Below are 15,832 nucleotides of genomic sequence, written 5' to 3' on the forward strand. Positions count from 1 at the left end.
GCAAAGGGAAGTTGCGGCGGATTGACCACCTAGGATGAGCCCCAGCACACAGGGATACTGGTAATTATTATTTCTTGTAACTTGAAAATACGGCTTAGTAAAGGGACCACCATGTGTAAGTGGAAGCAATCTGTCATTATTATAAGAGTAAGGGTCCAACCCAAAATAATTGTCCCATATCATTATGAGCCCACTTAAGTCCTATTAAAGGAGGCTGGAATTTTCCAATCAGCCTCCAATTTCCTGCACCAGCAGGGGCCAGTTTAAGTGCCTGGAGGTGAATACCCGGTGGCAGGCTGGGGAGACAGTGCTCCAGACAGGCCTAAAGGCTCACCCTGCCTGGGTGCGAGAACAGCCACAGGCCACCCACAGTTGTGGCCTGACTGCAAGAATCATTCTTAAATTAGTTGGTGTGTGTGCACCTCCATGTTGAAGCTTACTTACCTGCCATCATAGCCTGTTCCACCTCTAAAGCTGGAAGGCCTCTGATTGGCCCTCTAGCCTCAAGAGGCCACCCACCACCCTTAATTGGACAGGGAACCTCTCTCCATGCCAATTAATGGGGCACGTCCATGAAAATCCCAATGAGTAACTGCTTCCTCCTGGGTGTGCGTTCAGGATCGGAAACAGTCCCATCTTCTGTTTCCTGCTCCCGTTGGGAAATTCCTGAGTGTCAGCAGGTTGCTTGAACACAAGGTTGTCACAGCCAGAGAAATCTACATAGAGTACGCCCACCTCCAGCAGGGAGTGTTTTTTTTACTTAGTTGTCATACAGATGCTGCAGGCATCAGTAATGCCCCAGCGCTGACTCAGTCAAGATAATTTAATTTGACACAAACTAGGAAGCAAACCTCAGACACCTCTGGGTTGTATGGCTCAGCACTACACCAAGAAATGCAAGAGCCAAAATCTTATTTTTAAACAGCTGATTTTAAGAAAGGCCCAGTACTATTCGAAGCAAAAGCAGTGTGTGTTTAAAAGGCTTTGATGAGCTTCTTCATTTCCTGATTTGTCAAAGCTAATTGTCATTGAAAATAGTACCTTGACTTCCTGTCTTCTGGCACATATATTTCATCATTTTTTTGCCTCGTTACAGCAATCATATTCTATTCTTATAGATGTTTCTGGGCTGTGAAGTGATAATTTGTTCCACTAATATTAATGGGATATTCGTTCGTCCAGAGGGTGGTGTAAACCTATTTCTCTTTCTTGACAGTTGGTTTTCGATTAAAAAAAATTACTGTCACCAGAGGCTCACAGCATCACCACTCAAACAAACAGCAGGCAGTGAATTTCATTAAATAACAGAATACAAGCATATTAATTAATGATGTGATAACATTCAGCTCAGCCTCATGTTAAATGATTGAAGATCAACAGCTTGAAATGAGCGTTTATACTGACAGTATCATGAATTCTAATCTTTTCAGTGAAACGTACAAGTGAAACATTTGAAACCAAAATTATGTGCAACTACTATATAATTCAGATGTAAAAGCCAAGTCCAGCTGAGTGTCTTTTAGGCAAGGTGTACCATCGCTGTAGGTCTTCAGTACTTAAGCAAACCGATTACTTCATAAATCAATTTATAATGTGATTGGTCTCTTTGTCAGAGATGGTTACAGATCCCAAAAGGATAAAGTTAGAATATCCCTTTCAACAAAGAGCAGTTTTTCTCTACATCTAAAATTATATTTAAGGATTTCTACTCAATATGGGATTACTTCTGTATAAACAGTGAAGGCCTCCTGAAACCCAAATTAGCACAGCTTTGGAAGGCATGGCTTTGCATCAATGCCATTGAACAAAATAAACAAGATTTGGCAGACTTCTTTTTCTTAAATTGATTAGAAATCTCCACAGGGAGACAGGCATTCCCTGTGGCACGAAAAAGCCATCCATCCGGAGGAATTTCTCCTCTGATCTAAGGGGCCTGCCTCCTTGGCCCTTATGAATTTTTATTTTAAACTTACTCCTCCATGAACGCCTCCATATTGAGCACCCTGTCAATCTCCAACTTGCCTCAGAAGTGCCCACCTCTCCCAGTGGTGCTGCTGAGGTTTCAGAGCAGCTAGCCCTCTGATTGAGCTGGCAGCATCGGGAGCCTGCCCTCTGTCTTGAACTGGGCAGTGAGATCAAAGGTGGCCAATTAGGAGGCCACCTCCTGAAATATCCCTGTGCCAATCTCACTGCCAGAAAGTGCGGGCTCAGGACCCCCATTTGATCCTGATGTCGGGGTCCTGAAGCCTGCGGGAAAATTCAGCCCTTATTCGAGCTCTCCAACAGGGTTCCAGACCTCTTGTACCAGCTTCAAGTGGCAGCTGAGAACCCTGATGGGGGAGTTAATTTCAGAAGCACACTGTCTTATGGCTGCTGCAAGAATCAATGCTTTGATCTGACTGCACAAGCAGCTAAATCTGGAATTGGAAAGCAACTCTATATTATCAGAAAGATGTCATTGATCTGTTTAGAACAGGTTTGAGTGCATATGGGTTTAACTAATAGAATTGCAGTCATTCAATAATATTAGCCCAGGACATCAGTCAAACAATTTAAATGATAGCAAAAAGACAACAGTCAGGGCATTGAAAAGATACTAAAGATCTAGCTGAAATTTTCATGGTGGTTTAAAAGAAATCCTGCCCAAATATGCTGATGGAAAGGGATATTGCTGACTTTTCAAATCTTCTAGGTTTGTTATGTGTGAGCTACAAAACAGCCAATATCATCTGAATACCACATGACCTTTTTGCAAGAGCTTTCCCCTGTTACAGCTTTTGTTTAGCTGCTTCATTCTGAGCTTGAAAGGAAGATTGACAGGCAAATGCTTGAGAGATTGACATATGTGATTACCCACATTAGGATGAATGCTGTTTGTTATGTGTAGGTCAGGTAGATTAAGCAGTTTGTGTGCTGTACTCAGTGCCATTAGATCAAGAGTTCGAATCCCAAGGTGGTTCATTTAGCCTTTCATCCTTCTGAGGTGGATAAAATGAGTCTCATGACTTGGAATGCAAATGGAAAACATGAGACAGCAGGCACTTACCACACTGAGCCGTATCTCTTGGGTATTTAGTGGTGACTGTGGAGACCAATACCCATGACACATGGGTAATTCTTCTCACTCACTCGCTCTCTTTCTTGTGTAAATGAAAATAAATGTTAATTGGGGTTCAGTGAAAGAGCCATTGATTGAAACTTTGGAGGAGAGGCAAAGTGTTGCAACCCTCTAAAAACAGCAAGATTTTTTATTCCTAAGTTATGGTTGAGCTCATGTAAGGAATAGTTTTCATTGTTTATTATGAGTATACATTATATAAAGCGCATGGGAAAGGCTTCCACTGCTATGTCCAGACTGGCCAAGAGAGTGTGGGAAAATGGCGCACTGACACGGAACACAAAAGTCTGAGTGTATCAGGCCTGTATCCTCAGTACCTTGCTCTATGGCAGCGAGGCCTGGACAACGTATGTCAGCCAAGAGCGACGTCTCAATTCATTCCATCTTCGCTGCCTCCGGAGAATACTTGGCATCAGGTGGCAGGACCGTATCTCCAACACAGAAGTCCTCGAGGCGGCCAACATCCCCAGCTTATACTGAGTCAGCGGCGCTTGAGATGGCTTGACCATGTGAGCCGCATGGAAGATGGCAGGATCCCCAAAGACACATTGTACAGCGAGCTTGCCACTGGTATCAGACCCACCGGCCGTCCATGTCTCCGCTTTAAAGACATCTGCAAACGTGACATGAAGTCCTGTGACATTGATCACAAGTCGTGGGAGTCAGTTGCCAGCGTTCGCCAGAGCTGGCGGGCAGCCATAAAGGCGGGGCTAAAGTGTGGCGAGTTGAAGAGACTTAGCAGTTGGCAGGAAAAAAGACAGAGGCGCAAGGGGAGAGCCAACTGTGCAACAGCCCCGACAAACAAATTTTCTGCAGCACCTGTGGAAGAGCCTGTCACTCTAGAATTGGCCTTTATAGCCACTCCAGGCGCTGCTCCACACACCACTGACCACCTCCAGGCGCTTACCTATTGTCTCTCGAGATAAGGAGGCCAAAGAAGAACATTATATTATAATATTGAAATGCATTTTTAATTACACAAATGTTAACTATGTCCTGACTTCAGTGTAGTTATACAGATCAGGAAGGTTCCAGATTCAATCCATACAGTTAAAAGATCTCAGCCAAGGCAAAGGTTTGGTTAGGGATGATAAACAGTTGCTCTGGAACATGATCCAGTGATTCTTCCAGTTAGTTTGCATTTATGGGTGTCCATTGCATTACCTGGGCACTTTTTAAACTTTGCTTTCACACTAGCCTGGAATTATACTACATCCAATATAAAGTCCAAATGGTGTTAAATTACCGACTTGTCATGATGCACTTCTTGGCTTCTTTGACTTCTTGGGCACACATATTGCCTTTTGCTTCCTAAATCATATAGCTGCTTTTGCCTTGCTATGCATAAGAATTGAATGTATAAAACAGTGGGTAAAAATAAATTCTTTAAAAGAAAATAATTAACAATTTAAAATCTATTTTTAGTTTCATGGAAGTAAATGAGCATGTACTACTAATATGTCCATCTATATAAGACCAGTCACATCAAAATGCCTCAAAGTGCTGCCTACAAGGATGGTGGAAGCGGAGACAGTGATTTCAAAAGAAAACTGGTTGGGGACTTGTAGGAAATAAACTTACAAGGCAACGGGGATAGAGCAGGGGAATGGGACTAATGGATTGCTCTATGGAGAGCTGGCACATATTCGATGGGCCAAATGGCCTCCTACTCTGCCATAAATGACTAAGACTCTGTGGCAGTGAATAGTTTTTTGAAATTCAGTGACCAATGTCATGTACACAATCTGAGAACAGTGGCTAGAATTTGCTCCAATTTCCCTGGTGCACAATTAAATACCTATTATGACTGGCTGTAAATGTAGAGCAATAGAACGAAGACTTCCAATAGCTTTACACCTCCCTTATGCTGGAGTCTGTTTATATTTCTGTTAACAGTATTATTCTATTGGTTGGTGTTACATTTTTATAGTGGGTTTATATTTTTTATAAATATTTTAAATATCCCACTCACCCTATGGTGGATACATTGACACTCTCTGGGAGTTAGGACAGAGAGGAGTGAATATATTAAAGTTCACTATCAGTCTATTAAATAAGTGCAGTTAATTTCCCTGACAACGTCTGTGTTTTATTGCAGGGAATTAATCTGAAGTCTCTGACAAGGATAATGAACTCTCACTTAGTCATTGCGATGGGTTTTCAGATTTCAAATTTGGAGGGTTACAAATTCAGAGTGCAATTTCATCTGCATACTCAAATAGAAAGGATAGGCTTGCATTAATATTGTGCCTTTCATGACCTCAAGACATAATGAAGTGCTTTACAGCCAATGAAGTACATTTTGTATTGTAGTGACTATTGCAAACTTACACGGACTGCAGTAGTTCAAGAAAATAGCTCATCACCACTTTCTCAAGGGGCAACTAGTGATGGGCAATAAATGCTGACCTTGGTGGCAATGCCTACATCCTGTGAATAAATAAACAAAAAATATGCAGCAATTCCTTATATGGATTACAAATGTAGCATGTAAAATTACTGAGAGACTGCAGAAGTCACATACTGAAAATTTGAGTATTTGAAAATAGGACTGCCAAATACAAGAAAATGACGCTAGTTATTTGTGTTACTTTTGGGGGGTTACAAGACATGAGACAGATTTTGAGGTAGACAAAGAGATGAAGGAAAATAACGTTTCTGATAGGGGTTAACAGATTACGTTGTACCTTTCTGGTTCAATAATTGATCAAACGAAAGTCAAGCTATTTTTCAAATTCGCACTTTACTTACTTCATCACAACTTGCTGGCTTTCTCACTGCTCCCAAATTCCACAGTAGTTGGTGCAATTTATATACATAAATAGATAACTGCTCAGCCAGAGTTCCAAATGGCTCTGAACTATCAGCCAATTTCCAGCTAGATTTAGCTCAGCAGTTTTCCTTCCCACAATTGCAATATTGTCATGCTAGGCCCCCACCTGCCAAGATTGAGGCACATTAATTTTCTCATGAACGGTGATTTTAAATTGTTGCTGGAGTGAGGAAATGACTTGCTGAACAGATCAGCCGTGGCTGGAAAAGATGTTTGCATATTAACAGACAGTATTTGCAAGGACAAAGGAACATTCCCTGACACATTCAACCCACAATGGATGTTGATCACCGACAGGGAGGGGGTGGGGAATTCCATTCCAGGGCCTGCTGGGTGATGCAATCCACAGGGGCCATGTCTGATTAGACCAGCTGGTCACATGACTAGCTGGCTGTTCGAGGACTTTCTTTTGAACTGACCACAGAGAGTTTGAATTCAGAAAAACTGTTTGCTCCTGGTCTGACAAGATCTTTCCTATCTGCTCCCATCTCTTTCTCCCAAACCTCTGAATCCACTGAAGCCACCTGAACTCCAAGGAAGAAAAGCGAACAAGGTTTAAGAAGAATAATGGGCCCCAACGAAAAGCAAGATCTACCTACAATCAAGGACTCCACAGTGAGCTCGAAAAACTGTAACAAAAACTCTTCAGATATTGCCTCAAGCTTTTTCACTTTATTTTTCTTCTGCTCCTTTCTGTCTCTATTTGCACGTGTGTATCATGTATGCGTGGGCAAGTTGTGTATCCTTAGGCGTTAACCGAATTAGAGTTTAAGTTTAAGATTCATAAATTTCAACCTTCTTTTCTTTAAACCTAAGAAAACCTGTTTGTGCTGGTTTCTTTGCCTTATAATTGGAAAGTGGTTTACAAGCTATGGCCTTCATAGCAAGAAGATTCGAGTACAGGAACAGGGATGTCTTGCTGCAATTATACAGGACCTTGGTGAGCCCACACCTGGAATATTGTGTGCAGTTTTGCTCTCCCTATCTGAGGAAAGATGTTCTTGCTATAGAGGGAGTGCAGCAAAGGTTTACCAGACTGATTCCTGGGATGGTGGGACTGACGTATGAGGAGAGATTGAGTCGGTTAGGATTATATTCGCTGGAGTTCAGAAGAGTGTGGGGGGATCTCATAGAAACCTATAAAATTCTAACAGGACTTGACAGGGTAGATGCAGGAAGGATGTTCCCGATGGTGGGGGAGTCCAGAACCAGGGGTCATAGTCTGAGGATACGGGGTAAACCTTTCAAGACTGAGATGAGGAGAAATTTCTTCACCCAGAGAGTGGTGAGCCTGTGGAATTCGCTACCAGAGAAAGCAGTTGAGGCCAAAGCATTGTATGTTTTCAAGAAGGAGTTAGATATAGCTCTTGGGTCTAAAGGGATCAAAGGGTATGGGGCGAAAGCGGGAACAGGTTACTGAGTTGGATGATCAGCCATGATCATAATGAATGGCGGAGCAGGCTTGAAGGGCTGAATGGCCTACTCCTACTCCTATTTTCTATGTCTATGTTTCTATGATTCACCAAGGGGGAGCTAAAAACATGGTGTTTAAAATTAAACCCTGTTGCGGTAAGACCAGGTGAAGGCTGAAAGGGAACCCTAGTCCTCTTTCTCACCTGGTCGTAACAATATCAACAGTCAGTCAGATGTTACATACCAGAGATTTGATGCTGTGCAGAACTTCTACAAAAAAATGACCAAAAATATACTTTAACCTGAAGCTCAAAAGAACACTATGCACTGCTGCTTCAATACATTTCCATCTCTGACACCTGATTTGACTGAGACCAACCCATTAAAATTATCTGCAATTCAGTGTACACATGCCTTGCCAGAATGGAATGAAATTACTCAAATTGATTTCACCTTGGATCTACGCCATCCATCAGAGATTGGAGACTGTCATCCCATCAATCTATTCTGTATTCAAATCCAGGGCTCAGAAATGAAAGAAAAACATTCCAATGCACTGATCTGAATCTCGTCAATTACTTGGGCCCTACTTTCAAATGTCCTTTGATTCATTTATTTCAAGTCACAAGCAAGTATAATAAACTCTGATACAAACTCACAACCAAAAGTTGATTCTAGTCAGTGCATCCCATTTTGTTTGCACCTCCTCCTCCCTGTCCTGCTTCAGACCCCGTGTTGATCCTGTGCATCCAAACGAAAATTCAAAACTGTCCCTTAACAAGCTGACAACAAGCTTGTTAAGTGGCTCGATCAGCCATTTCGTGATGTCGGGCGGGTTGGCTGTTCTGGCTCTCGGCAGAGCCTTTTCGACTTGGAGTCTGCCGATTTTGTGTCAGGAAACTTGCACGCCGACAGGAGGAGTAGATTTAAGTGACAATTTGGCCCCCAATCCAGTCCTCTCTATTGAATAAAAATCCCACCCTACATCCCTTTGCAGCTTCTTTGTGCTCTCCCACAGCTTACTTTCTATCAAGTTTTGTATCATCAGCAAACTTGGGTACATTCCACTCGACCCCCTCATCGACATCATTGATACAGATTGTAAATAGAGTCATAGAGCACTGAAACAGGCCCTTCAGCCCACCGAGTCTGTGCCAACCAACAACCACCCATTTATACTAATCCTACATTAATCCCATATTCCCTACCACATCCCCACCATTCTCCTACCACCTATCTACACTAGGGGCAATTTACAATTGCCAATTTACTTATCAACCTGCAAGTTTTTGGCTGTGGGAGGAAACCCACGCGGTCACAGGGAGAACTTGCAAACTCCGCACAGGCAGTACCCAGAACCGAACCCGAATCGCTGGAGCTGTGAGGCTGCGGTGCTAACCACTGCGCCGCCCCTGAGGCAACAATCCTTGCTGCACCCAAGTGGTTACAGCCTGTCAACTTAAAAATGACCAGTTTATCCCTAATCTCTATTTTCTCTCTGTTAACCATTCCTCAATCCATGCTAATATATTACTCCCGATCCCATGAGCCCTAATTTTGTGTACGAAACTCTTGCATTGCACCTTATTGAATACTTTTTGAAAATTCAAATACTTTACATATACTGGTTCACCCTTATCTGCCTTGCTAGTTACAAGCTCATGTTTCATTGACACTCCTGAACAGGGGTCGGTAATGTGTCTGGACACTGGTCTGCGTGTACGTGATAAAACAATTTTGAGGTCTGTGACTGATAAGGATGAGAAATTTCCCACTGGCTTCTTCAGACGGGCTTTAAAAAAAAATCGCAAGTGTCAGTTTCACAGCAAACAGATGCTGAGAACAGGAACAGCGGTTTTCATACTTCTGACAGCTTTGTTGTTTTCTGGCAGGTTCTGTTTTTTTTAAAAGCCTGCCAGAAAACCACAAAGCTGTCCAAAGTTCGAAAACTGCTATTTCCACTGTCAAGAAAATGGGGGGGGGGGGCCAGGAGAGGGGGAACAAAGAGAGAAGGGGGGCAGATAGAGAGGGAGCAGAGACAGAGAGAGGGGGAGTGGGGCAGAGAGAGAGAAGAAAGAGAGAGAGAGAGAGGAGGGCAGAGAGGGACAGAGGGGGAAGACGGGGAGACAGAGGGGGACAGAGAGGGGTCAGGGAGAGAGAAAGGGACGACAATGCGGGAAGGGGCAACGGGGGGGGGACGACACAGAAGGTGGGGGACATAGAAGGGGGGACGACACAGAAGGGGGAAGTGACAACACGGGGAGGGGGTGATGAAACAGGGAGGGGGTGACGACATGGCAGGGGTGATAATGGGGGGGGTGACGACATGGGGGGTGATGACAAAGAAGGGAGGGGCGACTTGGGGGAGCATGACACGGGGTGGCGACGACATGGGGTGGCAACAAAGGGGGATAACGACAGAGAGGGAGGGACCAACAGAGAGGGAGTAGGACAGAGAGAGAGAGAGAGAGGGAGAGAGGGCGATCAAGATCCCTCATGACAGATTGATATCTATCTGGAATACTCCGCATCACTACAATAAGTGTGTGGGCAAATATTGACTATTTGTGCAAGCAAAAAAATATTACCAGGTATCTCACTAAATCAGTGCCCAACATAGTGAAGAGAAAATAAGTCAATAATTTAGTCTTCTCATTTAAAGGTTCTTCAAAAAATGCACATTTGTTGTTGTTTTTATTAATAAGATAAGTTTTTAATGCCTTTATCTTTCCAAAATTGTCTCACCAACCCCCTATATAAGACAAAAATTGTAATGTGGCCGCCCTGCCTGAATAGATTGGACACCCCTGCTCCAAGCTTTTAACATTGTGTTACGACCGGGTGAGGAAGGGGTCTCAGGCTCCCCTCTGGCCCCTTTCCTGGTTTGGCCATAACAGGGTTTAACTTTTTAAACACAGTGTTTTCAGCTTTACCTCAGTGAGTCCTTGCTCGCTGTTCTCTAATTGTAATTGTAAATGAACCAATCAGATAGGCTTTCTTAGATTTAATCAAGAAAGAGGTAAGTTTATTAACTTTATCACTCTAACTCTGTTAAAATTACTAAAAAAATACACGACGCAACCATGCTAGCGTGTGTAAGAGATAAACACACACACAAATAGATACAGAGGGGGAAAAAGAATAAAGTGGGAGGTTGGAGTATTAATCGGTATTCAGCTACTGTCTTTAGTTTGGATGTAAAGAACTTGATTGGAGTTAAGTCTTGCAGTTCTCACTGAGGCCCAGTGCACACTTTCAAATTTGTTTTGCTGGTACCAGAAGGCTGAAGAGGTCCTCTGTCTTGAGGCTTAAGTTGCTTCCACGGGTCCCTGCAATGTTGCGTGTGAGAGAGAGAGACAGGGAGAGAGCGGTGCTTTCTTCTTGAAGTTCAATTGCAGTCTGCCTTTCTGTGTTGCCCAATTCAAAAAGTCTCCAGTTTGACCAGCAGGTTAGTCGTGTGACTAATTCCTTGTTTGAAACAGCACCTTATGCGAGGATTGGTGATTTCAAAAATTCTCCAGTCACAGTCAGTGGGTGGGTGGAGTGCTAGCTCTTATACAGACAATGGCTCTCAATGTCTTTTGATCATCACTATCATCTTGCTAATTGAATCAGGGAGCACTCCCGTTGTCTCTCTATGCAACTGTCTCTCAGAATGCGAATGTACAGCCATATTTTCAGCCGTTCAGCTCTATGGTCTTCTTAAACAAGCTATGTTCAATGTCCAGTAAAAGTTCAAATTGTGTTCCAGATGACAAAATTAATGTTTCCATTTGGCCGGTATGGTTTCAGTCACACCTTCACATCTCGCCGAATGAAATGCGACATTAGGGGGAGCATTTCATTATAAATTAGAAGGAAGAGAAAGTACAGGAAAACACAATGCATTTCTCTCATTCATTCAGAAAGCTTAAAATTACAGCCTGTCTTTCCATTGTAGCAGTGCTGCTTTGGACTGCTCCTTTGTCCTTGAGGTGGATCTGAGATAGTTTTGTGTTGTCCAAGGGGTTTAAAGTTTCTTCACTATCAGCCTGCAATATGTTGGGAATGGGCATCCCAATAAACATGCGATTTTTGGGGAAGTTTGAAGTTTGCACATTTCCATGATTGTCTAGGGTGCCTTTGTTCCTGTTGGGGTCTGCAGGGGGATCGTTAGATTTAATTAGCCCTCGTTTGGAGTTCTGTCCATGGGTGTTGGCAGTGGGTGGATCCACTCTGATCTCCTTTTCAGTGCTCTGATGAGTCATGCAAGTGCTTTTCAATTTAGGGGATTGTTGGTTCCCTTTTCTCCTGACTGTGGGGGCAGATTCTTTGCTAATCTGCCCTTTTTCCTCTGGGACATTCCTGCTTGCAGGTATTTGTCCAAATCCCATTGCAATCCCCTGCGGCACTTCGACTAGGTGAGGGATCACCCTCACTGTTTCTCTGCCCTCTTAAAGACTTTCTTTGTCCCTGCAGGCTTCTGTAAATGTTGTTAGTAACCCTGGTGGGGTGCTTCTGGTGTCTGCGTTTACATAGGAGGATGTGGGGTCTAATATTTCCAACATTTCAGGGTTGGCTGACCAGACAGTAGAGGTTTTCAAATGGGAATCTTCCCAGACCTCCTTTAACCTGTCCTTTTTGTCCCTTTTTCCCCTTTTCTCTCTAACTTTTTGCTAACCCCGTGCCTGTCTGTCCCCTTTTGTTCTTAGCAGGGGTTCCTTACAATTCACCAATCCTCTGCTGGAGGGTCCTCTAAACGCCAGTATAGGACATGGGGTGCAGATTTCACTGTAGTTTGGCGTTTCCCATCAACCTGGCACAAGGGGCAACTCCTACAGTACTCCACCACATCTCTGTGGAGTTTTGGCCAGTCAAACTGCTGCCTTACGCAGGCTTTGGTTTTTCATATACTGACATGTACAGCCACTGTAATCTCATGGGCCATTCTTAATAGTTCTTTCCGGTACCTTTGTGGCACCACTAAATGGTGAACCACTGCCCACTCTTTATCCTCAGGTCTGTGAGGAGGACTTCATTTCCTCGAGAGTACCTCCTTCTTTAAATAGTAGCAATCAGGGACTCCCTCTGCTTCAACTTCAGTCTAGGCAGCCTGTGCTAACTTTCTTAATACTGGGTCAGCTCACTGAGCCTCAGCTAGGGAAGATCCATTTCATCCATTCCCTGGTCCTCTAACTTTCCAAAGAAAGTTTCACACAGACAGACCTCATGGCCATCTGCCTGCAGTGCCAATTCAGTCTGCTCTGGGGGAGCTGGTTTGGTCATGGCTTGATTCACTGCACATTCAGAGAAATTGCAGGGGACCGTCTCCTGCCACTGCCCTGTCTCCCTCTGGTCTCTCTACCACTACTGGGGAAGCTACCACCTTCGCCCCTGTCAGATCATTACCTCGGAGCAGGTCAACCTCATCCACAGGCAAACTAGGGACAATCCCTATGGTCACTGGTCCAAAACCAGGTCACACTACAAGTGCATCCAGTGTCAAAGTATGGGCGTATTCTGACCTCCAACAACATTCACTAACATTCTGGTATGTATTGCACTCTGAGGGAAAGGTCAGGCCTTTTCCCAGCAAAAGGGTTAGAGTGGCCCCTGTATCCCTGAGGATTACTATGGGCTTGCTTTCCCCACTCGAGGGCTATGGGGTTACTCTCCCTTCAGATACAAAATCCTGATAACCTTCAGGGGTCCTATTAAATTTTCCTGCACCCGTAGCAGTATGTTTTCTGGGTCTTACTGCTGCAGCAGATACAGCCTGCTCAGCTGTGCTTTCCATCAGGGTCCCTTCTCCTGCACTGAGTGGGTGTGCCCTGATTAACCTTACAGGCTTTCCCCGAAGTTTCCAGCAGTCAGCTCTGAGATGACCTGCCTTATTATAATGGAAGCACACAGGTCTCCGGGTCTCACTCCTACTTGCAGCACTATCCTTTTTGGCTGGAGGAGGGCCCCCTGTGTCTCCCGCTTTTCTTTCTCTCCCAGGACTGCTTGGGCTCCTATCACCTCCCACCCGTTGTCCTTTTCGGATTTGTGGGGGTGACTAGGAAAGCTTTTCCCCTGGGGAACTACTTGTATATTAGAGCAAATTCATCAGCCAGAACTACGGCCTTGCTCTATATACTTTTTGTTCCTCCACATGGGTCTTTATGGAGAGGGGAGAGAGTTTTTAAATTCTTCGAGGAGAATTACCTCTCTGAGGTTTTCATAGCTGGGCTGCACTTTAAGAGCCCTCACCCACTGGCCAAAAGCCAGCTGCTTACTTCTCTCAAACTCCAAGTAATTTTGATCAATCTGTTTCCTGAGGATTTGGAACTTCTAGTGGCAGGCTTCCGGTACTAGCTCATATGCCCTGAGGACAGCATTTTGTGCCAGTTCATAATTTGATGAACTCTCATCTGGCAACAGGGAATAAATCTGATGGGCTTTTCCTGTGAGCTTTCTTTGCAGCATAAGAGTCCAACTCTTATCAGGCCACTTTAACTGCCTTGCAAGTTTCTCAAAATATACAAAAAAATGCTTCCACGTCTCCCTCATTGAATTTTGGAATCAGTGGGGAAAATTTTAAAAATTCAGTACACAGACCCATATTGGCCATGCCTTCACTAGGGTTGCTCTGTCGCCCCCTAGCTAACCCAAGCCACCTCAGCACTCTTTCCTCCCGATCCTGCTGGAAATTTCTTTCTCTCTCTCTCCTGTCTTTCTTTTTCTTTCTCCCTTTCTCTCTTTTCCTATCTTCTAATTCAAGTTTCCTTTGTTCCAGTTGTAGCTTTGCTAATATTACCCTGTCGGAGTCTATTTCTAACCCTGTCTCTGATTCTTTGGGTTCGAGGGAAAATGGTTGGCCACTAGTCTTAAGAGTTCCGATTTCCGAGCCTTGGCATGGAAAGGGATCCCACACTGCTCAGCCATATTCCTCAGCTCTTCCATAGACAGTGCCTTTAGCTTATGCCAAGTTACTTCACCCTGGCTTGGAAAGTTACTGGCTTTAGTCACAGACATGTTAGTATTCTAGCACACATAACCACAAGAAAACCTGAATTGAAATCTTTTCACTTTTTGATTGGGATCAATTTGATTTCCCACTTCCAATTTCTCATTTGTCTGTGGGTCCAATCTGGATGCTGGACCCCAAATTTCTGTTACGACTGGGTGAGGACGGGGTCTCAGGCTCCCCTCTGGCCCCTTTCCTGGTTTGGCTGCAACAGGGTTTAACTTTTTAAACACAGTGTTTTTAGCTTTATCTCAGTGAGTCCTTGCTCACTGCTCTCTAATTGTAATTGTAAATGAATCAATCAGATAGGCTTTCTTAGGTTTAAACAAGAAAGAGGTAAGTTTATTAACCTTATCACTCTAACTCAGTTAAAATTACTAAAAATCTGTGACGCAACCATGCATTAGAGATAAACACACACACAAATAGATACAGAGCGAGAGAAAGAATAAGGGGGGGGGGGGTTGGAGTAGTAAATGGAATTCAGTTACTGTCTTTAGTTTGGATGGAAAGATCTTGACTGGAGTTAAGTCTTGCAGTTCTCGCTTGGGCCCAGTTCAGACTTTCAAACTTGTTTCGCTGGTACCAGAAGGCTGAAGGGATCCTCTGTCTCAAGACTCGAGTTGCTTCCGTGGGTCCCTGGAACTTTGTGAGAGAAACAGGGAGAGAGCGGTGCTTTCTTCTTGAAGTTCAGTTGCAGTCTGCCCTTTCTGCGTGACACAATTCAAACAGACCCCAGGTTGTCCAGCAGGTTAATCATGTGACCAACTCTTTGGTTGAAACAGCATCGTTGTTGATTTGATTGTTGATTTCAAGAGTTCTCCAGTCACACTCAGTGGGGTGGAGTTACACAGACAATGGCTCTCAATGTCTTTTGATCATCACTATTGACAAAACCTATCTCGCTAATTGAATCAGGAAGCACTCCCATTGTCTCTCGATGCAACTGTCTCTCAGAATGCGAATGTGCAGCCATGTTTTCAGCCATTCAGCTCTGTGGTCTTTTTAAACAAGTTATGTTCAATGTCCACTGAAAGTTCAAACAGTGTTCCTTATGATGAAATTAATACGTTTCCATTTGGCTGGTGTGGTTTCCATCACACTTGTGTTTGAAAATAACCTAGCAGCTAGGTTATTTTGAAACACAAGTTTAAAGGCTTGTGTTATGTAAATTAATTTTAAAATGGCAAAAGTCACTTAGGGAATGTCTCAATTTGATGTTCTGGCATGCATTACTTTCACTTGAGTCACAAGCTCAGTGACATGTTGGAGATTCCTGGACTTTTACTAAAATGTTGCAATTCTGCTGCTATTCATTTGGAATCACATTGTTCTAGAACTTGTATTGAGGGGAAAACAGGCAAGAAAATCCAAGGAATCTTCAGAGGTCAGCACTGTAAGTTCCTCATGAATACACCAGAATGGTGTAATACGACAGAGTGATATTCGCAAAAACAAGATACTGCTGATCCATATATAA

At 43.7% G+C, this 15,832-nt stretch overlaps 1 protein-coding gene across 8 annotated transcripts in view; it reads right to left on the reverse strand.

Moving 5' to 3' along the window:
* Positions 1–15,832, reverse strand: part of tenm1 (teneurin transmembrane protein 1) — a 1,688,122-nt gene that overhangs the window by 1,133,155 nt on the left and 539,135 nt on the right. The window contains exon 1 of one of the 8 annotated variants that reach the window (XM_068047385.1): positions 3,047–3,122. The exons of the other annotated variants lie outside the window; for them this stretch is intronic. The gene's annotated coding sequence lies outside the window, so the exon portion shown is untranslated. Of the gene's footprint in view, positions 1–3,046; positions 3,123–15,832 lie in introns of those variants that run through there. 8 annotated transcript variants of the gene reach the window in all.

Source organism: Heterodontus francisci, chromosome 15, assembly GCF_036365525.1.
Source record: "Heterodontus francisci isolate sHetFra1 chromosome 15, sHetFra1.hap1, whole genome shotgun sequence".
NCBI lineage: Eukaryota > Metazoa > Chordata > Chondrichthyes > Heterodontiformes > Heterodontidae > Heterodontus > Heterodontus francisci.